The sequence below is a fragment of the Poeciliopsis prolifica genome, unplaced genomic scaffold, assembly GCF_027474105.1.
Source record: "Poeciliopsis prolifica strain line A6 unplaced genomic scaffold, Auburn_PproV2 SCAFFOLD008, whole genome shotgun sequence".
Lineage (NCBI taxonomy): Eukaryota > Metazoa > Chordata > Actinopteri > Cyprinodontiformes > Poeciliidae > Poeciliopsis > Poeciliopsis prolifica.
Genome location: NW_026562383.1, coordinates 11,785,444 through 11,809,156, shown reverse-complemented (window position 1 = coordinate 11,809,156; position 23,713 = coordinate 11,785,444). Strand labels below are relative to the sequence as shown.

At 36.0% G+C, this 23,713-nt stretch overlaps 1 protein-coding gene across 4 annotated transcripts in view; it reads left to right on the top strand.

Moving 5' to 3' along the window:
* tnr (tenascin R (restrictin, janusin)) overlaps positions 1 to 23,713 on the top strand; it is a 161,706-nt gene that overhangs the window by 24,419 nt on the left and 113,574 nt on the right. The gene's annotated exons all lie outside the window — the stretch shown is intronic.

Genomic DNA, 23,713 nt, shown 5'->3' with positions numbered 1-23,713 from the left:
TAAAAATTCCCTTTATTTACTGTTAAAACCAAGAGTTTATAGTATTTCATCAACATAATTGTATGTCTTATTTATTATTGTTAACAAAAGCAAGATAAATAGCTTATTTAAAAGGGAAACATTTATGTTCTTCTCCATCCATTGCTTTATCGACACTGTTTTATCTTTTTAGAAAAGAATGAAAACAGCTTTGACCTTTTACAGTTGCTTCACACACATATAAATGTGGATTAAGGTTGTATTCTTACACTTTAGGTATCAATTTGAAGAAATGTGTTTCATCAGGAAGTGAAAATAAGAGGAAACAAAGAAGAAGATTTTTGGCCAAATTCATATCTCAGAACCAGCAACAACCCCCTCCTTAAGAGCTGAAATATTGAGAAATTGTAGAGACAGTCAGACTCAAAAATATCCTAATCAGCAGGGTTTGGCCATGCAATGAGTCCCAAGGCACAGACACGCATGCAGGTGTCCGTCTGACAGTCATTGGCATTCTCTACAGCAAATTGTGCGACTCAGATCAAGTCAGCAGTATACCTCTGGGAGCTGGATTAGGCTTGGAATAGTGAAGAACGAAACAGCATTTTTTTTTTTTTTTAGAGGAAGTCACTCTATTGTTGACACATGCCTCACCAACTCGAGATTTATGTTGCATGTTTTGCATATCACAAAAGATGTCACTGGCTCCTGTGTCCTGGTTGTCATTGCAGGATTGGGATTGATGCCCTCTCTTGTAGTAGTTGAGGTGAGGAGCCCAAACAACACTTTGCATTTTTCTATCATAGTTTGTTACTTTGAAACAATAAGAAAAATGTCCCTCATTTTGTTTAATTTCTAAAATCAACTACAGTTGTACATGCTACAAAATTAAAATATTACACACACACACACACCCCCACCCACCCACACACACACACACACACACCCACACACACACACACCCCCACACACACACACACACACACACACACACACACACGCACACACACACACACACACACACACACACAAACATATATATATTATTTTTTTTCATATTTGACACAAACTTAACAGAAAATAAAATTAATGACAACGCTTACAAAATGCCCAGAACAAGCTGAGTGTTAATTCGGGGATGTTGAGAGTTAAAAGGGTATCCTGTGAGACAGCAATACTAATGCTAGGACTTGTTCAAAGAGAAAACAGAGGCAGCCATAGAGACGCTCTCTGACCCTGGTCAGTCTCCTATTGATAGTGTTACCATGGGGACGGGTGTCAGAGCTCAGTTGAAGGGTGCTGGAAGCTGAAATGTGTGTGCTTTGAAAGAGACTGAGTGACAGTGACTGGTGAGTCCGGACACCCACTACTTGAAAAGTAAAAAAACAAACTCACAAAGAGATGAGTGCAAAAGTACTTATTGTCCTAAAGGAAAACTTTTTGATGTAACAAGTGTTGATGAAAAGTTTTCTTTGTGACGCTGTACACATGGAGTGCGTTAAAATCCAGTTTGTGTTCGGGAGACGGGAAGATGCAAGCCAAGAGCAAGATTCATAATCACGGTGGAAACTAAAGCAAGACGGCATTGATTTAAGTGGTGAGGCTACATTAGGCTGCACTAATTACTGTCAAGGCTCACACAACACCATTACATAAAAGTTCTCTTGCTTTAAATGACTCTTCTGGCGTTGTGCTAGTGCAGATAAAAGTATTTATGCAAATAAGTGTTTATTAAAAAATGAACTGGGGCATTTTTTTAACCAAAAATCCCAAAAAAGCAGGTTCAAGTCTCTGTATAACAAATTACTTTCTGGTTGAAATGTATTGTCCTTAAAAATATTAACAAATAAACACTTATTGTCTTTTGTCTGTCTGCAGTTTTTGTTGTGGGTACAGAAAAAAAGACAATCATACAACTTTGAAATTCAACTAGGCAACTATAATGCTGTGTAATAATCATCTAAAATGAGCTAATAAAAATATAAATAATGCCTTTTTGTGACATAGAGTAAATTTACTAACGAAGCAGTTTACATGGTTACTAGCTACAAAACAGGCACATTATTATATCTTGACCACTATCTTCTTTGAAGCTCATTAACTAAAATATCTAATGTTTTGTAAGACTGTTCATTTGTGCTTAATATCAACAAATTCATTGCACACAATATAGTTTTAGGTAACATGAAAACAAGCTATGAAAATAGGAAATGTAAACGGCAGCAGCAACAACAAAACAACTAACCTGTACTTGCAACATAGTAATTTATTTTCCTGATAGAATGTTTTGTAGTAACTAGAACATGCCATGTAAATTTAAAACAGCTACCCACCAGGGGATTGAACTGGCCCTTCCCTGGCAAGCATACCCCCATCAAACACATCTATAACCTACCTGTAAGAAAGAGTATTAAAAAACAGTGAATAAGGCAGTGTTTAAGAAATGACCGTCAAATCATGTAATATGTCAACCACAGCCAAGTCATTTCAACAGAACCCGCTGGCTTTTTCCTGCAGCTCAACTCTGTGACACCGACTGTGTCCCCGATCCTTTCGCCTCTGCTTCCTGTCTTTTCCTGAGGCTGAGACTGAAGTCAGGAAGAGAGTTCACCACCTACTGGTGCTGTTGCTGCATGGTCAGGGAAGAGGCAATCTAGTTCACCCTGTGGTCATAAACTGAATCACAAGTGGAGGGTTAAGTGGAGAGGCTGATGCACAGGGAGAGGAAGCAGAGTTGAATACAGCTGAGTGAGCCTGACTGCATTTTGGAGTTAGATGTGTGTGTCACTGTTTAAAGCTGAAATTACCTGAGCCATTCCATTTTTAAGTGTTCTGGATGGCTTGTATGAAAATGAAAAAAGTGTACATATTGTTATATTCCATTTTTATATTTTATATTCTAAATATATTTTTATATTTTATGTTTGTAATTAGCTATGGGGGTTTCTGTAGCCTTTTATTTTATTTTAGCAACAGAAAGACTGAACCTGGCGCTTTGGGACATTGAGCTCAGTTAGCATTAGATGTAAGTAATAAAGTATATTTGGCTCCAGAAAGGGAGAAGTGAATCACAATAATGTGCAAGCAGCATTTAATAAGAAGCTTTATTGCAATGTCTGTAAAATCTATTAAACAGCCATACCACCTGGCTATTTTTGTTACCTGCTGTTTGCCTGATATGAGAAATAAGTTAGACGTGAACCATCTATCTAGGTTTTATGAGCTCAGCAGCTCTGCATCTTCAAATCAGTCAAAAACCAAAAAATACTTGGATAACATTGCTGTGAAAAGGCATTTCACAGCAATGTGAATATCATTTACGTTGATATCATAATTGGAGAACAGTCGTTGTTGTTTATTCCCCCTTCTGTTTTACAGCCTCCATGCTATAAATTTGTTAGCATTACAAAGAATCTGTCATTCTGCTGTGCTTGAAAATATATCAGAACACTGCTATGAGGCATCGCAGATGAGATGGTGCAAGAGGACAGAAAATGAGCTGGCTACAGTTCTCATTTTGGAAAGCTACGTTTCTTTTCTTTTTTTTTTATTCTTCGTTTTCTGTGGCCGCCAAAGCCTTCTGTGCTGCCAAGCAGCTGAATGTTTCGTGGAGTCATGGGCAGCATGGAAGGGCTACATCAGAGCAAGAAGCCAAATTGATCAGTCTTTTCAACTGCAGCCAAAAGCTGCCACCATAATAAAGTTAGGCCTTGATCATGCTGTTGTGATCAACAAAGCATACAACAGAGAGATGGAGGAAAGTACATGGGCGAGCTACTCATCCCTCCATCTCTACATCCCCACCACTTTTTTTTTTTTCTTTGGCTTTATGTTTCACTGCCTCTCTGCTTTCTATTGTATCCCTCAGTGGACCAGCTTGGAAACACTAACGGGTGCAGGTTTCTCAGCGTCTACTCCTGGTTGACCACTCAGAGACTTTCCCAAATAAACACTATCACTTTCTTAGAAGCACATTCGTTGCAAGACGGGTCGGAAATTCTGGCTTATGTGTCTGACCAAGATGGAACGCTGCCTCGATGGAGGCACCAACAAATTTGCACACATGAACTAAAACAGGTGTGGGAATATATGGACATTTTATCCGTGCATGACTTGGTGTAAATTATTTAAGGACAGTACATGCAGGGACAAAGGGGCTTGGATTTCATCTTGCTATGTCAAATGGAGCTACATACTCGATAAACTGTGAGGAAATATACCTCAGGCTCTGAGGAAAATGAACTGAGCCATGCAGTCGGACCTTATTTTATCTGCACTGCTTACCGTTTCACTGTGTGGAGTTTCGGTGTCCGACTGACACTTCAGTGAATTGTAAATTGCCTAAAGATAGCAAAATGCTCGACAGTTTGTCAATATGTGAAGCTTTTATTTTCATAGTTTGCCACATTAGGAAGGCTTGAAACCTTAGGGCAAGTAAGGGGTGTTGTTATGATGGTCTGCTTAAAGAAAACAAAAAAAAAATTCTGTTTTCAAAGCGTCGGCTCTTTGGTGTTGAATGAAAAGCATATTTTTAGTGAAGTTTGGAATGCTGATCTTCCAGCAGGATAGAAAAAATCAAAATTCTGCCAGAACAGATGGCGAATGGGATAATTTCGATGTAAACACATTTAAGAGTATATTCATTTTTAATTGCTTACTTAAATATGATATAAAATGTATGACAAGACTTGAAAACTGACATTTAGAGAGTGTTTAGATCCAGATGGTCTAAGTGTGATCTATTTTGGAAAGAAAGATGGAGAAATATTGAGAACCTATATGTACAAAGCTGGTGGAGACGCATCCCGAAAGACCTGCAGCTGTAATTCCAGTGAATGTGGTTTTGAAAAGTATTGAAACAGTGGGGCAGAATACAAATGCACACCCCCTTTTTCAAATGATTATTTAAAAAACAGTTTTAAAACCATTCATCATGGTTCTTCTGTTTCAGTGGTAAGCAATACTTTACTGGTCTATCACAAATTTTGTTGCAATATGAGACAATGTGAATGTTTATTTTTGCAAGATGTAGTATATACATACAGGAAAGAACAAACTGAGGGAATAGACACAATTTGCTGCCATTTTAGACCATTTTTATCTTGGGAATGATGAATTAAGTCATTTAGCTTTGTGAGCATTAATGTTCATGCTGAACTGAAGCCTGACTCAGATAGCTAAATATTTCTCAGCAACTGCTATTGCTTCACTTATTATACATTTCTCTAATGCATTAAATTGTGGATGAATGTATTGTCTCATTGTTTAAGTACAGCTCTGTTAGAAAGTTGTGCCATATTTCCATATTTGCAGGACTAAAATCTGCATTGTTTCCTCAATAAACCGGTATGATTGATGGCGGCACTTTTTAAGAGTAACTATCAAAAGAAAAGCATGAAAACCAGAATTGGAACGGTTGTTGTTTTTCCATTTTTTTAATGCCTCTTTTCGAATACTGTGATGAAACGGTTCCATTAATTGCCATATTTATAATTTCAAATGCAAATGATTCCCAGTTTCTATTTACTCAACTTTACGTCAGAAGTTTGCAGTAAAAACCCTGAGGGTTTGTTTTGCATAGTTTGTTTCTCCTTGTTTATTTAAGCCATAATTTTAAATATTAACGTCCATATGCCTCTGAGTCACATAAATAGCCAAGCAAGAGCTTCATTACTATATTTCGGTTTTACTGAGATGGGATGAAGCCTGAAGGAAATTAAATCTCAAGACAGTCTAGGAGATTAAAATGCTTGTGGAAAAACATGAACAGCTACAGTTTTACTCACACAAAGAAGGAGACATTGTCTGAATAATGTTAGGCGACCTAAACTCTTCAAAAAATCAGTGAACCAGAAAGTATTATATTTATAGACCGGGGACTGTGGGCTAAATACAGACTATAGATGTCAGAGCAAGTGTGTTACGTCCCCTTTAATATGTGCAAAGCTTTTAATTAATCAAATAGCAACTGAGCATGTGTGATTCATGAGTGAATTGCCTTCCCCCTAGTCTTCCTCCACTCCCTGCAGATGGACTAGTTTAAACATGTCAAAGATTTATTCGACAATGAATTGCTTGCAACACAGAATGGCTGCATTTGTTTAACAAACAGGCACAGAGTTTGATCAATTACCTTTTCCACAATTTTACCTTTAATGTTCCATGTCTCACCTCCTCATTAGGTTTTCACAGCTTCTTAATTTGATCAACTAGAGAACAAACTAATAAAGTTTGTTCTTCAGTTTACTTAATGTCTGATTTTAGATTAATACTACTTTCAGCTACATATATCTGCCAATACTTCTAGTCCCAGCAACTTTTTTGCTTTTACATATTGCATTTCCATATACACTTTTCTGAATCATAAATTTTCAGAAATGTTAAAGTTTCAGTCGGCGGTTCTAAATTACATTCAGATACATCTTTACTTTTGTTTATTTACTGCTGCATTTTACTTTTCATACCAAATTACTTAGTGAAGTATTTCCCTGCTCATATGTTGTGTTGGATAAAGTGTAATGAATAATGGGTGAAAATGAAAAGACCCTTTAACTGAAAAACTTATCGCACAATTTTTGTTTTGATTATAAATAATACATATGTATCAAAATAGATTGGCTTGTTGTAGCTCTATCTATTCTTAACTGTGTGAAATGAACTTTAAAATGTCACATGTGATACATATGTGATTTAGGGCATGCCAATTAAATTATTCCTTTTTCCTTTATTTTGCTTCTGAAATTCTTATTTTACTGGTCTATTTATTTATTTATGTATTTTTATTTATCAAGAAGAGACTTTTATCTCAACTATTTTTGCATTCAGGCAAATAATAAATAAATAACAAGAATTGGTCCATGGTAACCGGTAACGTTTACCACACAGGTTGGGGGTGGAGGGACAGTGGTCCCCAGGGGTGTAGACAGTTCATAGCAAAACACTGCATCCCTTTTTATATGAGCTTACATTTACGTCTAGCAGGGAAATGGGAGCGGGAACTTGCGTGGGTGACGATATCATATGCAAGGAGTCTAGTTTTAAATAACATTGAAGCTCATTTCCGAATATCGTGATATATATTGTGCGTTGTGATATAGCAAAAAATATATCAGGATGTTAGATTTTCCTCATATTCCCGAGGACCAACTGCTGGCAGAGTCAACTGCTGAGCTCAGCTTTATAGCGGAGGGAATCCTGTGATGGCTACATCCATCTTTCACTTACAGTCGATGAAGTGAACTTATGATCAGCTGTGTGTGTAGTTTTTCATAACCATCACAGGCGACTTTTTTGCATGCAAGACAGCGATGATGAACTGACAGTTGGAGCGTAAAATGACTTTATCACCTTATTAATTGGTACTACATCATGCTGACGCCTTGTTCATCTTCTATTTCTGTCTCCCCAAGTGGACTTTATTTTGGATTGAGACCATTTTGCTCCGGGGGCAAATACTCTGCACATCTGCTTTTCTCATGACCATATACAAACAATAAAGTGATTTAAGTAAGCTTATTTCCATTAGTTTTTTTGCGTTTGAATGTGGAGTCAGTTGCACCTCCATTTTAAAGCGATAAATCCTTTTTATCAACATCATCTCAAAAATACAGTGGCATCTTGCTTTGTTGCTTGGGATTTCTCGGTGTAGTGATTTCTTAAGAGGCTTAAACTGTTCTTCTGGTCTTCCATTTTCCTCCTTTCTTCCACTTTATCCTTTTACTATATTTTTTCCAACATCGTTGCACCCTACTGAGTAATTACAAGGTCAGAGTAAACAAAAGAGAGCAGTTGTTCCCATGCTATGCTATATCATTGGCCAAGGCTGCATTCGTGGTATGGCTTTCCATTTATCACCAGTCGACCCTTGTGCGACTTGAGCCATTGCATGCCCCGGTGAGGGCACGTCCAATTAAAATAATGGACTCGTGGGTTGATGCTTTTCTTAGCTCTCTCGATAATGCGGTCATTTATATGCTGATTTATCATTTTTCAATGTTGCAGGCAGTTTGGATGCAACTCATAAATCCAAAAAGTGCCTCTGCAGGGGATTTCTCATTAAGGACATGTTTTGTCTAAAATCAAAACACCATGGGTTTTGTGCATTTAAGATTCTGATGAATTGAGCCATGGTGGCCTTGTGCATAATGATGGGTTCAACTTCAGATGGGGGAAAAATTGCTTGTCTCAGCAGTATCATTAGCCAAATCCCCAAATTATTATCATGATATATCAACAGGAGCCAGTGGAAGAAGATGGAGTGGGGACAGCTTGGATGATTGATGTCGTGTGTTGTTTAAGAAGCCAAAGCAATCTAGCCAAAGTAGTACATTACTGGTATTAGTGGTCATGAACCAAAAGAGAATGTGAAGTTATTGAAATTCAGGACTGAATAACTCTGAACTTAGTGAAAATTGGTTTAAAATGTTTGTGTTGAGTTAAATTTTGAAATAATTATTTTTCTTTGTTACTGAAAATATGTACAGTACAAGTTTTCAATGGAATCTATACTATCTACCATAAATGAGTCTGGAGGCTGTAGACTCACTATTCTCACTTCCATTGTTATACTCTTGGGGCAGTAAGTCTTTCTTCTGCATACAATTAGCCTGATAATTACTATCCTGCACAGTTTCGCTCGATAATGATCGCGCTTCACACAGTATGCACGTTCTCCCACTGATCATGATTCCTCCGGTAGACATTCAACCAGGCCAATCAGTGAACACCAGGAGAAGCCGTGAACGATGACATCAATTTTCTGAGCCGTTTTAACACACCAGCTGTTCTCATGAGATCATTTTGAAAATTATTTAGACTCTTTCAAGTTACAGAACTAATGCTACATCCATTAATAGTGATGTGCTTTGATCATACACCAGCAGTAGGAGTAGTGTAAAAATACAACCGTTTGATTTTAGGTAAACAATTAGTTGTCTTTGTTACAGAAATTCAATTACAAAGCATTGGTCTACTATAGAAAAATACAGCTGCAAGAGCTGCACTCCCATATGTATGCTTTTCTAGGACTGTTTATCTTAACCGATGTCACTCATGAGAATTCTGCAGATTTGTGTGCAAAACTGCCTTTATATGCGTTAAGGAGTAGAAAAAAAAAGTTTTCTTGTGTATTGTTAACCTTCAGTAATCAAGCGTGTGGACACAATGAAAAGACATGCACTCATGGGCATAGAAAGATGGAAGGATGTGAGACCTGGACAAGGTCAGTGTCACTGAGCCATGACAAAGATCCGGTGTCGTAAATAATGAAAGCTCTGACCTTTTACAAGAGCAAGACAAGCCATTTATTAGCTCCGTCGACCCTATGTTCACTGTCTTCATCGAGGCTTTCTAATGGTAAGTACAAGCAATGAATGGACAATTGCTTTAGTCATTTTGTTTTTTGTCATTGTGACACTTGTTTTTGAATAACAGTACAACAGCCAGTCTCTGCGTAAAGTGAATTTTCTTCAAATTAATTTTCCGAAGCTTCTGTCAGATTTAGCTATATATTACTTTGGGATGCAGCTAGGAGAAAATTATTTTTAAAATTTTGCCTTTAGCTTTAATATGCTCCAAGTTATGTTGATATGCAAAGGTAATGGATGTCAGTGTATTTATCAGGATACACTTAAAAAACAAGTTATCAATTTATTTTAAAATGTGGAAATAGTACAATATAGCCAGGAATCATAATAATCATCCTCACCTACTTACTCAATTGTACTAAAGTTTATTGAACAATGTTGCCTTTAACAATTTGCCATATTGTTGTTAAAGGCAACTTTTTGGTCATTAGTAGTTTGAAAGTGTGTCCTTTTAAAAATTGTAACCATTTTCAAACCCTCTTCTTGAAATAAATCTGTTGAAATGAAGCATATTAAATATACAATAAACTCTCTGGAAAAAATAATTTCTATTTCTAAAGGCCAAAAGTTTAGAGGTCAAAAGCCTTGTGCTTCTTTCAAAAATAATGTGTATTTTAATAAAATGAGAATTTTGCATGTAATTTTCTGATCTCTATCATATTTGTAGAGCTTTTGACCAACATATCCAATTATAATTTCTCTTTTAGAACTATAATAAAATAATACTTTGAAAATAGCAGTCAGGTGATATTAGGATGTGTTGGTGTAAAACAGTATCTTTATATTTTAAAACAAAGACAAAATTATTACCAAGTGGACATCTTCAGGTGTCTTTTACATCTTGTATTTGTAAGTTATACTGTAAACAAGGCTGGCATTATTACAAATTCACTTAGTTTTTCATAGAGAATCCACATCATTACTCTGAGGTGCCTTCTAGCATTTCCAAATGTAGAGTATAAATTTGATGACAGGCAGCCTTGGAAGGTCAGAGGGGTAAAACAGAGCTACTGTGCTGTACATCTTCCAGCCTTACTATTATCTTTGAAGCCCTGTTCTCTTCTTCTCACCCACAACCCAAGTGAACTGCAAACACGTCTTTACATATCCTGACCAGTAGTTGTATTGTCTTCATGCAGATTTTGAAGCGTAACATTGGAAATGGTTGGGAAGTTAAAAACATCCTTAGTGACACAAAAAATGTTTCTGATGGTCGCTTGAAGTATAATTATATATATCAGGCCTATATAAAAAATATATATATATGTAGAGAGTCTCTGAGTAGAATAGGAGATGGAGACACATTTCCCAAGTTCTGAGATAATAAACTTTCTCATTTACTTGTGCACCAAATTTGGAAAAATTCAACCGTCCGAACATCCAACCCTGAGGGCTGGGATGGCCAGGGAAATGCACTCCAGGCTGGAATGCGAGTGGTGGAGCCAGGCCTCATGTAAAATCGATCGAATCTTTTCTGTCTTTTCAAGCAATTTTTCAAATGCTTGATCTGTGTGGGCCAAATGTAATCTTGACAGACTGTAATTCACACACTTGATTATTAAATGCAGACACACTGAGATTTTCATCTTTATATGCAGGTAACTAAGACAATATATTAAAAAAAAATCCTATCTGAATAATATTTTTAGAGCTGTTTGGCCTCACCCACATTGAATTCCATTAAAATGCCAAAATTTCAGTTTTGTACCCAAATTTCAATTTTGGGTACAGTTTGAGTTTTCATACATATATATTTACACCATCAAAATGGCCCATTTTGTCAAAGGAGAAAACGTTACAATATGGCTTTGATGGTCTGGCCTAAGAATTTTGGGAGTAGAGCAAAAAATTGACAGTTTCTTTTGATTAAAAACCACTTGGAGCATCACATTAAACAGCATGACTGAGTCCATCTTGTCTCCTTCAAAGGTTTATGTATCTCTTAAAGCTATTTAGAAAATTTGAAGTCCTCATTACTTCTGCATATGCTCTTAAAACCTGACCAAGCACTTAGGTTTTTATTTTTTTATTTTGTAGCTCAAGTCTTTTGATGCATTTTTTTATGTTAAATAAAAGGAAGAGAAAAGATGAATGGTGAGACAGAAATCTTTATGCAACACAGGTGGGACCTGCACTCATTTTACAGCATCAGAAATATGAAGGCGTGTGTTTGTGGCAGAAAAACACAATGCTATGTCCCCATAGGCCTTCCATTATATTGAAGGGTAAGACATATTGCTCCCATATCACTCGTCAATAAAGACATTGCCCCCTGGGAAACTGACACGGGAATGGCTTAATAAAAATACACTACAAGTAAAGTTTACAACCTCTCAATAAATCACTATAACTCTCGGTAACAAACATAAATTTCTTCATGGAATCGGAGAGGTTTGATTGCATTGCACATATGTCTTTACCTTGAACAGCGTAAAGCAATGACAGCTCAAGATAAAACTGAAAAGAAAACTTGGCATTTATAACTGACGAGAATTATTAAAATTGATGTTGAAATGAAATTATGTATTGACAGTGAAACTAAAATGAATTGATAACTCAACCAAGGCTCATCTTAACTTTTTTGTTTTGTTTTGCTTTCACTGTTTTTCAGTTGAATTTTTTCACCAGTTTGGTGTCCGCAGGTGTATATGTTGGGCTTACGGCTGACCGTGTTATCAACAATTCAGTCCAGTGGGATAACAGAGAAAGATAATGTGGTCACTGTGGTTGAAGGCCCAACTCGACTCGAAATAGCCATCACATATGTTTTAGACAGAGGAAGATGGTAGCTGGTAAGTACAAATGTGCAATTTCTTACCTGAAACACTATTTATGATTGACAAAGTAGTTGCATCAACAAGCCATCTTAAATAATATTAATGAAACAATCTCCACCATGAGGGGTTTTAGTCTCAACCACGGATTCCTCCCATTTTTTTACTTGTGACCAATCATTATATTTTTAAGTATAAAACCATGTATGCATTGTGCATTTACACTAGGGGCTTGTCTGTCTGGGTCCTTCTTAAATTCAATATGGAGAGACACCCTTTTGTGATCAGTTCCCAGAACAAAGGAACAGACTGAGTTTTCCAAACACAACATCTTTCAACTGTCCTCTTTCTTCAACTACATTATATTCAGAGTGCAGTGAGAACTGTACACATTACGTGCCTCTCTTATAATCCGTATGAGCAAGACCTTTTCTGTTGAACCTTGACATTTACTCTGGAGTTAATTAGCTCTGCTTCGTCTCAGACACAGGATGAGAGCTGTTGGGAGCAAAGTGGAAGAAATGTTTTCAATACCAATATTTTGAACCATTGTTAATTTTCATTAAAAAAAAAAACTTGATATTTTAAAATAATCAACATAGTATAAGGTGCTCTATTGTCCATTAAATTAATTTTTACAAGATTTGGCAAGAATACAAATAAAACCCGATATGCACAAACTACCTAGAAAAAATTAAATGCATAAGCCAAAACATACACATTTACACACATATACACAACCTAATATATTGAAAATAATATTTATATCGAAATTCAGCAGACATTCTCAGTATGTTTGCTGAAACAATAATTTCAGTATATCTTTGCTTGACAAATGTTCTCATAAAATGTCAGTTTTTCCATAATAACCATGAAGTTTTCTGCCAGATCAAAAGACTGAACAATCAGTTTAGGACATTCATTTTAGACAGAAGTGGTTTTTGTCTAAATAGAACAATTATATTATTTCTGGGGTAAGAACAAGTTTAAGCTAATCTTGCTACCAAGATTGGTCATTTGTTTGATTTGATGATCAACTGAAAGGTTACTGTAGCTATATCTAATGTTAAACTTTCAATAAATGATTTCACATGTGTTTTCTGGCATTAAAAGTTTTAAATTTCTTCAACAGAGGGAGTTGTCTTTACTTTTATATGTTGTAAACTATGCAGAATTGTATTGATAGTCTGTTATCCATAGTTGTACTTTGAAATTCTTAACCTGCATTAACTGTTCATATTTTGTGATCATTCATCTAACACAATTTATATGTGTATGTTTGAGATTGCAATATTAAAAATGAATGTGACGGCTCAACATGTACTTATCTTGTAAATAGATTGGACAGTGGGATCTCCTGATTAATAATGGAGAGTCAGTGATGTGCAAAAATATTCCCAGATGCAAATATTCCCAGATATTTGCATCTGCATTTTAATGCTTTATTCAAGACATTAAAATGCAGTGGCTTTTATTGATGCTCCCACATCCATGCCTCCTTCATTTATGCGTTTCGCTGTTTAGTAATCTTTTCTGGCATTTTGGGCCCTCAATATACCATCTGTCCTCTGATTTCTGGTGTTTTTCTTTCTATCTTCCATAATTTTTTGCCCTTTTGCTTTTTTTCTTTCTTTCATACGTGGCACCTCTTTCTTGGTACTTATTTTGTCACCACTTTCTGTTAAGATTGCAATAATTTTCATTTTCATTTTTTACTGCAGAGTTCATTTTAAATATTAAATGCACAAAGACAAGCAGTTCATGAATAATCTTTTTCTTCCACATTCTCCATCCTTGTCTCTCTCCTTTCTTGTAATCAGCCCTTGTCCACATTCCTCTGAATCCACAGCACTTACTCATGAATACACACATGCACACGCACGCATGCACTCTCACACTTTCTAAATGTTGAATTAATTCCTTCATTGTCCTTGCTCACTGCTGGTGGTCCTTTATCTCTGGGGTTTGTGGAAAGGTGACTTGATGGCTTCCCGTCATTAAAACCTCATCATCTAAGATGACACAGTCTACTGTTATTGACTTTCACATTTTCCCCACAAGGCTTGCACCCATAAAATCCCATTGGCAGATGACTGTTCATCTGCGATTTCATTAAAAGTCTCTTATATACATAAGTACATCTGAATACAGACAGAATTCTGTTATACAGTCTGAATTATGCATTTCCCTGCATGAGATATCTGAGTGCACATCGGGATTTTAATGCATATTCTTTATATTCATTGGAAAGAGGAATCACATTACTGTGTAATGGGTTTCCTGAAAAGCATTAAAGACGGGGGAACATAGCAAACATGAAGACTTTAGAGGAAATCATGGACATATCTGATTGGATAATTTCAACATAAGTCAAGTCGTTTCGTCCACTTTTGAGAAGAGGCATTTCTAAAGGTCACATCAATAATTTTCCGGCTTCTTTGGCTGGTCATTAATCATTTGGTCTTCCGTCTGTCATCATATGGGGCTAATGAGATCTACATAGATGCTTTTTCCTCTGTTGGTTTGGCAACTTGCCTAATTTCTGAAAAATAAAAAATAAAAAAAATTAAAAAAAAACACTCATTAAGCTTGTATTGCTCGGAGGATTCATATGTGACCTGCGGCTGTGTTGTACTGACGTTTTTCACCTGTCATTTGGTTGAATGGGATAGCCCCACACATGTGGGTGGTTTATGGGAATTTTTAAGTGTATCACGAATCACTGAAGGTCATAAAAGCTTTAAGAGCGGTCACTGTTGTCGCTATTTTCAACTTGTTCAAATAAAATTTTATTTTAAAAACATGAATCTTGTACTGCAGTAAAACATGTAAATAATTAAATGTTCCCAACACACAGCAGAATAATGCATAACTATTTAACAAATTCACAATGAGCTATGTAACTTTTTACATTTTCCAGCTGACAAATCACAGTTTAACATAGTGGTAGTTTCTGATAAATTAAAATGAAATTCTACCCATAAAGACCATGAAATATTTCGGTTTAGGTATGGGAATAAATTTCTTGGTAGTTCTTGTTTAATTTCTTTACAGATCTCTAGATGGTTAAACATCAGATACCTCAAATACGTTCTTCATCAATAATCATCTAGTTAAATCAATAAAACTTACTTTATGCAGATTAAAGACATAAAACTTACATTTAATGTATGGTGCTTTACGTAAAGTTGGAATAAAAATATTTTATACCTCATGAAATTGTGAGAATTAGATTAATTCTTGACACATGTTAATGTGAACATAGTCTGAAAATATCTCTTCCAAAATATCACAGTGTAAATTAAGCCATAAAAACAAATAGAATATGTCTTAGAAATGTTTTTCCAACTTTGTAGGTGTATTTCTGGGACTATTCTAAACATATTGATCTGTCCTTGCATTCATTCATCATCGTCTTCATCGTAGCTGATATCAACTACATGGGGGTAACTGTTCACGGACAGAAAAACATGCAACAAACATTACTCTCTCCAGACACACACACTCATTCTTGGGATTCCCAAGGTGTTCCCAGGACAGAAAGTATATATAGTCTCTCCTCTGAGTTATCGGTCTGCCCCCTGGTTTTCTCATTGGTAGAGAAAAAAGCAACCAAGGGAGGCACCTGGGAAAAATCTCCATCAGATGACAAAACCACCTTGGCTTAAACCTCTGCACTGTCTAAAAGAAACCCATACGTGAGGGTTGGAACATAACATCCTACCTACACTTGTGAACAAGACACCTAAATACTTGATATCCTCAGCCCTAGGCAAAGACTAACACCCAGTGTGAGTTGAGAAGTTCACATTATTTTGGTTGTAAAACAAGTTCGCAGACTCGTGAACTGCTCCAGTGCAGGTGAAAGGAAATGGTTTTGAAGATGACAAAAGAACTACATTATCTCCAAAATGGAATAAAAAAAAAAAAAAAAATAAGTTTCCAAACCACACACCCTCCCATATGCCAAAGACATGTGAAATGAATTAGAATTTAACATATTACCAGTTTTCATGCTGCTACTCTTGAAAATGCACATTCACACTTCTTAAATGAACAACTATTCTACATGTAATCTCTGAACTATATTTATATTCTTTTCACATAATATAGAAACTGTTGATTCATTGGTGTAAAAAAACAATTTCTTAATTTGACTACACATATTCCACGGTGCCCAGAAAGGGTTTCATAAATTCCATTTGATCTGCCTCTCTTTATTCACACAGACACCTTTTGTAAGTCAGTTGTTTCTGTGACTTCATGTTTTTCTTTTATTATGGAGATTTAAAAGCTCCTTTTATTATTCACACACAGTTCTTCTGTGTGAGGGGTACAAATCAAAAAGCTTTGACTCACGCTGCTCCAAGAAAGCCAGTGGCTTTGCTTTATTAAGCTACAGTAAAGCACAGAAGTGTGAGTCATCGTTCATTGATAAACAATAATTCAGTAAAATCAAAGCAACTAATGTTTGAGTTTGAAAACAGGGTTTGTTCAGTAATGGTAATTGCTGCCTGTATGTTTATTGGATGAATGAGAAGCTGTTGTTTTGCCTTCACTTCTTTCTTTACAGTCTTAAAAGTATGAAACTTTTTGTGCTTCATGTCTCTGTTGCTCATTCTTGGTAATTGAATATTACAGAAATGAACAAATGCATTTATTTAGGATTGTGGCTAATACAGCAATGGTTCAATTGCTTTGACAAATTCAGACAACTTTAGTGTTGCTATTAAACAGCTCACTTGTTAAAATCATATTGGTACCAACCAGTGTTTTACTGGCTGTTTTGGTTCAGGCTTGATTGGCCTATTCGGGTTTGGACCCATTTAACTTTTTTTCTCCTCAAGATTTGTAATATAAAATCCTGTTTGCGGAAATTTATTTTAGAAATTGCATTGAACAAACACTGACCACAGAAAAGTTTGATGGAGTTCATTTATATTATGTAGCTTTAATTCACAATCATCCATTATCATCCATCAAAATGCACTTTACAAGAAAATCATGTCCAGTTTTGGAGAACATTTGGATGTATCCAAACCGTAGCTTTACAAGACTATCCACATTTATGCATTAAAGCATTCTGTACTGCATTTGATAAATGTGAAAGTTTATGGCTTTGATGGGTTTAATAAACAGGGGTAAAAAAAAAAGAAAGCATTTCACTCTTTGACTTGTACATCACTGATCAATTAAAAATTTGTTTTGATCACTGGCTTATAAATTAGTGTATCATAATCTTTAATCAGTTAATAATATTTCTTGGTAGAGTGTAGCATCACTGAGTGATGCAAGATGTGATGCTGATTTTGTAAGGGTCTCTATGCTAATTTGTTTACTCTGACAACCGGTCAATATATGGAACTGATATTTAAAATTCTGATCTATTTCGTCTTTGTAGAGTAACCTGTATTCCCCAAGGGAGCAAACCGCCTGTAGATAAAGCATAATCACATTTTTTCTTTCAGTTGTTTAAATAGCCAGTCAAGTCAATGTTTATTTAATCACTGCTCTGACCACAACATCTTATACAGCTGGAGAAAGTGTGAAAAAAACATGTTCTTGAAATTCATCTTCTCCAGCTCGCTGGATGATGCCATAAAGTCACAACCTGATTTATTCTTCTTCCTTTAGACATATCTAAGAATTATGCCTCATTTTAAGAAATCCCTCGAGGTACTTATTCATATTCTCCATATGATTGGACCATCAATACTGGGGGTAAGTGAAGGTCATTCTGACAGTTTAATGGATTGGCAGGCCTGCCTTTCTTACTGCTGCTCTCTAAAGCTGATTTTCTCAACATCTCCAGTCACATTGTATCAAGACAGATGGTCAGTTTAAAAGACAACAAATACAATCAAAGAGGCATCAGTCAGAATACGGCCACCTTTTAATCCAGTTGGCTGTTGATTATGCAAACTAGCTTTTATTGACCACAGAGCCCTTCTTCTAGAAAGACATGTGTCCAAATGTGGGGAACAAGGAAGTGATGCAAAAATGACTCTCGTCATTCAAGTTGTTGACAGATGCCAAGTGTGACCTGCATGTCATTGCATGTAAATAGATTATAAAAGCTGAGGCTGGGCTGGCAGCATAATACGTCTCCACTTGACAAATCTTTTTATTTTTATTTTATTTTTTTTACACTGTCTAGGGCATTAGCTCTAAAAGTATTATGTTTCAGAAAGGATGCCAGTTCTTTTAAGTCCTGGAAACATCTACTAACTAATTCATAGCCTGAAAAACAAAACACCACATCTCTGGGCTGTGATTTCTGTAGTATTAGATTAATATTTTATATTTTTCCACAGCCATCTTTGATATTAATGAACTTTCAGTGGATGCCTACGCTGCTTGCCTGCTAAGATGACATATCTGCCTGCCCACCTGTTATGAATATTTATAACATGCAAGTGGGCAAAGGTTAAAGAGATACATTTTGCTGTTGGCTCATGTTCTGCTCCTTGACTGGTACTCAAAGAAAAGTCAATGTCCGTGGTAGAGAAGTTGTCATCCAGGGTTTTTCTAGGTTTTTGGTGATCTTTTTGTGCTTCCTTTTTGCTTTTTTTGTGACTTATTCAGTTCTAGAGATTCTAATAATGTCAGTATGACTAAGTAGTTGAGAGGATAATTGTGATTGCTATTGTAATGCCTTCTTCATAGGATGCATGACCCTCACCTTTCCCAAACAAAAGAGATAAGCGGAGAAGTCAGATAGAATGAGAAAATAAGAAAGCCTTATTGACCTTGACCTGCAAACAAAGATTGCAACAAATCTTTTTTTGAGGTCTAGAAAAATAGCTTGTGACAAAATGTGCTTCTGTCATAAGTATTACCATACCTCACTTTTGTCAGTTTTTTTTTTTTTAACCCTGTTTGTCTTGTTCAGGCTTTTTTCCCCTTCAAACTCTACTCATACTAAATACTATCATTAGTTAAAAATGACTTTAAGAAGTGTCTGAGAAAAAGTAACATATTTATTAAAACTTTAATGGGTGAGAACAAAAATGCAGAGTCAAGAAAGTCTGTCAAATCTGATCTTGCTAACAGCTCATTATAACTGCCTGTTATAAGTTCTTGTCTGTAGATGTTGCTACAGCAGGTTGTCACTACTTGTGACTGTTTCCCGACAAAGACAAGAAAGGTTGATTGAACTATAGGTGTGAAGTTGTGTATTGTTATACAATAAGGGTTGAATAAAATTCAGCACAGATGGTCTTACCATTTGGCTTTAGTTAAGACAAGGCGGCTGCATTTGATGTTAAAGAGGACAGCCTTGATCTTGATAAGTTCTGGGTCGGGAAAGTTAACACGAAGATTAGTTCCAAGCATTAGCCCCTGCTGTTTTATGACAATGTAACAGCATGTCTTTGTGAGACCAGCTGACCAATCTTCTCATAACAATATTTGTGTAATCTAAAGAAAAAGAGCAGTAAGGATCACATTTTTCAATTCTCTGTTTCAATACATGGGATTATGATTATGTTTTTGGCTTGAATAAATGTGACTATATGAATATAGAGTCTTACAAAAGTATTCATACCCTTTGAACATTTTTTTATCCTTCTTTTTCTACTTGATCTTGGTTTTGCCAAGGATGTCACATTTGAAAAAAAAGAAAAACCATGGGATTTTTCATACTCAGAGCAGATCTGTAACTCTTTCCCTGGTCAGCAGAATGGCACAACAGAGCAGTATGCTTTTTTTTTTTTTACTTTCTAAACATTTTGTTTTCTTTTTTGGCTTCTCTTCTTCTTTAATCAGCAGCTGTCCATTCACTGTAAGCCTTTGAAGATGTAAGTTATAAGTCAACTAATCAATGGTACCAAAGCTGGTCCCTGAACAATATTGGAGGAAAATAGCCTGGATAGTCCTCATTGATTCGGCTTTACAAATCGTTTTTTTTCTCGAAAACGACTGACCTTGAAAGACAAGAAGGTTCTTATTCATCGCTGGACAGAAAACTGTTCTGCTTCTTTTCTTTGTTCTTTTTTGCTCACATACTTTTATGGCACCTTTGAGGCTTATATAGTGTCTTTTTTGTCATTGTAACTTCCACCCATGACCTTTTATTCCTGTTGTCACTCAGAAAGCAGAAGAGATGAAGCTTATTTCTTGCTACCTCATAATGAAGTAACATTAAGCACGTCCGTTATCCTGGGGGCGAGTTCCCTTTAAATCAGCTCTGCAAAGGGAAGTTCCTGGCACTGATATCTCATCAGGGACAAGACGATGAAAAGATCGAAAGTGTTAAAAAAGAACCTATTTTAATTAAAGCTGCAGATTTACTTGCCTATCTAGTTTTAAAGCCAGGGCTGGGACCAGTGGGAGCCAAAAAAATAAGTAAAAATAAGTCATGTCAGGCAGGGGTAGAAAAGAGCCTCTTGAGGGACAGCCAGGGCAATTAAGGTGGACACTATGTGCCTGTTCTGTAATTAGGATAAATAGCAACAAAAACGTGGAGTTGAAAAAATACACGTAGTGTTACCTGCTATAGTGATAGCTTAGTCATGTCATCTCATATATTTAATTAGGTCACTGTCAATTTGTTCATGTTTTCAGAGATCAGAATATTATTTGGACAGCAGAATTGCACATATTGATATTTTTATATTTTGAAAACTTAAAGTTCTTATAGTTTAAGTTATGCTCTCCTGTACATGTTTATGTGATTGATCAAGTTAACAGAGATGACTCAATCCTTCAGAGAGCTTTGACTTTTGCGGCATTTCCAAATGTAACTGATGCAATTTAGATTTAACTGGATATTTCAATTATATTAAATTAAACATATATAGTCAAAACACATGATCTTAGTTATTTCTTCCATAAGTAAGCTCTGAAATTTCAGAAAAAATAGAAGAAAGCATTTTGTATGGTTTGTCTTTTTTCTGTATAATGTACATGGAGGGACATGAGCATGAGATAAAAGTTGGGCAATGCTTTGTGGAGTTTTTGGCACCTATCAGACACACGGCATACATGTTAACAATGCAACCCGAAGGATCTGCTGTGACAGATTTGAATCCTGATGAGAATCCAAAGGAGGTCTATTCTCTGGTTGTAGATTCAAGCATGTCACCGTTCTTTCCATTTCCAACCGCTACAATGGTGTGAATATCAACATCTCATTCTTTTTTCCCTTACATTTGTGCACACTTGCATTTTTGCAATCTGCTGAGAAAAGAGCATAATTTCTTAATTAATTTCCTTGAATTTTATTCTACACTTAATCAAACTGACTAACCATGACTATGTTTTCCTTTTACCATAATTCAACCCCAGTTAAAGATTAATCATATTTCAGCTTCTTCCACTTCTGTGTATATTTAGTTGTTTATGGTTTGCTTACCCTGATTATGTCCCAAGATGGCGCTGCCGTTTGACCCAGTTACTGAAGACAAAAAACAGCGACACTCTGCATTTATAGTATTCTGTGAGAAATATGTATTATTAAAAGCTTTTGTGTACACAGTATAAAATTGTTTGTTTTTCTTAAATCATGTGAATAGTTTTATTGTGTCAGTGACACTTTAAGGCTTCTCCACTACTGTGACTCCCATGGTGCATTTTTCATCTGCAGTGTCCAGGACTCACCAGACTATGGCTGTTTGCTTAGTTTGCTGCAGATAAAATACACAGAATGGCCACAATACAGTATTAGGTGCAACTGTTAAATTGCTTGTTAACTCAATAACAAATAGACAAATGCTATTGCTGCCTCTCAATGCAGTTAGGCACCTTTACTAGCGGCAGACTATTAGAAACTCTTGTGTTTAGTTGTCAATGTTGACTACCATGTGTGTATTACTTGCTAAAGGAAAGCATTCGACCTAGTTGCCACAATTGTAGAGAAGCAGTAGGAAAGGGAGCTTGAAACCCTTTTTCATCTTGGAAGCAATAAGTTCATCATCGACGAGATCTGCTAATATGACAAGATGGGTGGTCATAACCTTGTGGTAGATTTTTTCTTTATGGTCCAACATCAACCACCGTACCCAGTTCCCTCCTGGCCTTCCTCTCACCGAAGGTATAATCTGTTGTGACAGAAAATGTGACTGAATGTAGGGAGTGTTTGCACTGTCAGATCCTTCACACTGCCTGTGTAAAGGAATTTATAATTTATGATCACCATCTGTAAGTTCCAGTGTTTGTCTTTGTCTCCCCTAAAGCTCTGGTGGGCACTCTACAGTTTTTGAACTCAGCTGGAAAAAAAAATGAGGACACTTAGTTTGATAAATTTAAGAGAACAGTTATATAAAAGCTGTACACCAGTGCACACATGGCAAAAGTAAAGTAAATTTTTTAATTACAGCTGCACAGAACCCCTTTGCAGAGCAAACAAGGACCTAGTCAGTGCATATTATCTCCTCTGGCTCTTATTTTTGATAACTCCTGTTGCTTTGTACCACTGATTCCCTGAGCTAGGTTGTTTTCCATTTCTCATATTTTACCTTACAAAATGGACTGCCTCTGTCAACTGCAAAAATGCGTCATTCACTGAGACACCTTTATGCAGCAGCAATTGCATCGTTTTCAAAAAGCAATTGGGGGCTGCCTTTCCTGATTTATTTAGTTATTGAAATAAATCTTCAGTTATTGGACATGCTGGAGTGTCCAATGACTGAACATTATTACAGGTGCCTTTGTATTGTATGGACACCTATTTACTATAAAAATGTCAGTACTTATATTTCCATAACTCACAGATGCAATACTGCAAAACAGTATTTGCCCCTTACTGTTTCGGCTTTTTATGACTTTCTGCTTCTTATCATCAGGAACATTACAATTGAATTTCTTAAACTAGAATGATATCCTAACCTACCTCACTATATGGGAACAAAGTCACTGCTCCTCTTGCTACAAGATTTAACTTAGAATCACAACGATTTTTAATTCAATTTCATTTGCCAATTCCAGGCCTCATCACTCTCAAATTTACATAGTTCGAAGTTTATTAAAAAAAAAACCCTGAATGACATCATGAAGTAGGCTACAAGATTGTAAAATATATCGCATCATTGTCTGATCTCAAGAAATTTAAAACGGTTGATAAACTAACTAATTTGCATTTATTATTATTACTAAGGCTTTGGGACTCCAGGAAATCATAGCAAGAGCCATTATTCACAAGCAAACAAAACTAGAAAAGTTGTGAAACCTCGTACCTTACAAAGGAATGTCGGGGGAAAAAAAATCTAAAAAAGTAGTTAAACCTCAGTTAAGCTCAATGTTCCTTATTGGTCAATAATGAATATGGCATTTGTGGCAGAGTTTGAGGGTAAAAACCAAGTAGAGGAGAGGGAATACTTTCCCAAAACTTCTGGCAAAGTATCCTCTCAAATGATGAGACAACAGTGGGACTTTTTGGAAGGTGTGTGCAGTGTGGATTAACACTAAATCTCCCTGTTGTTTCTGATTATCTCTCAAAGAATGGTCGAAAGGGAAAAAGATCAATTCCACACCTTTGCTCTTATGGCTAGGAAATTCTGCCCCAGTGCTGTGATTGTTTCACAGCATTCTCTTTCTCTCTTGCAGACACTTGGAGGTTTATGTCTGCAACATTTAAGTGTTCTCAGAAATGACACG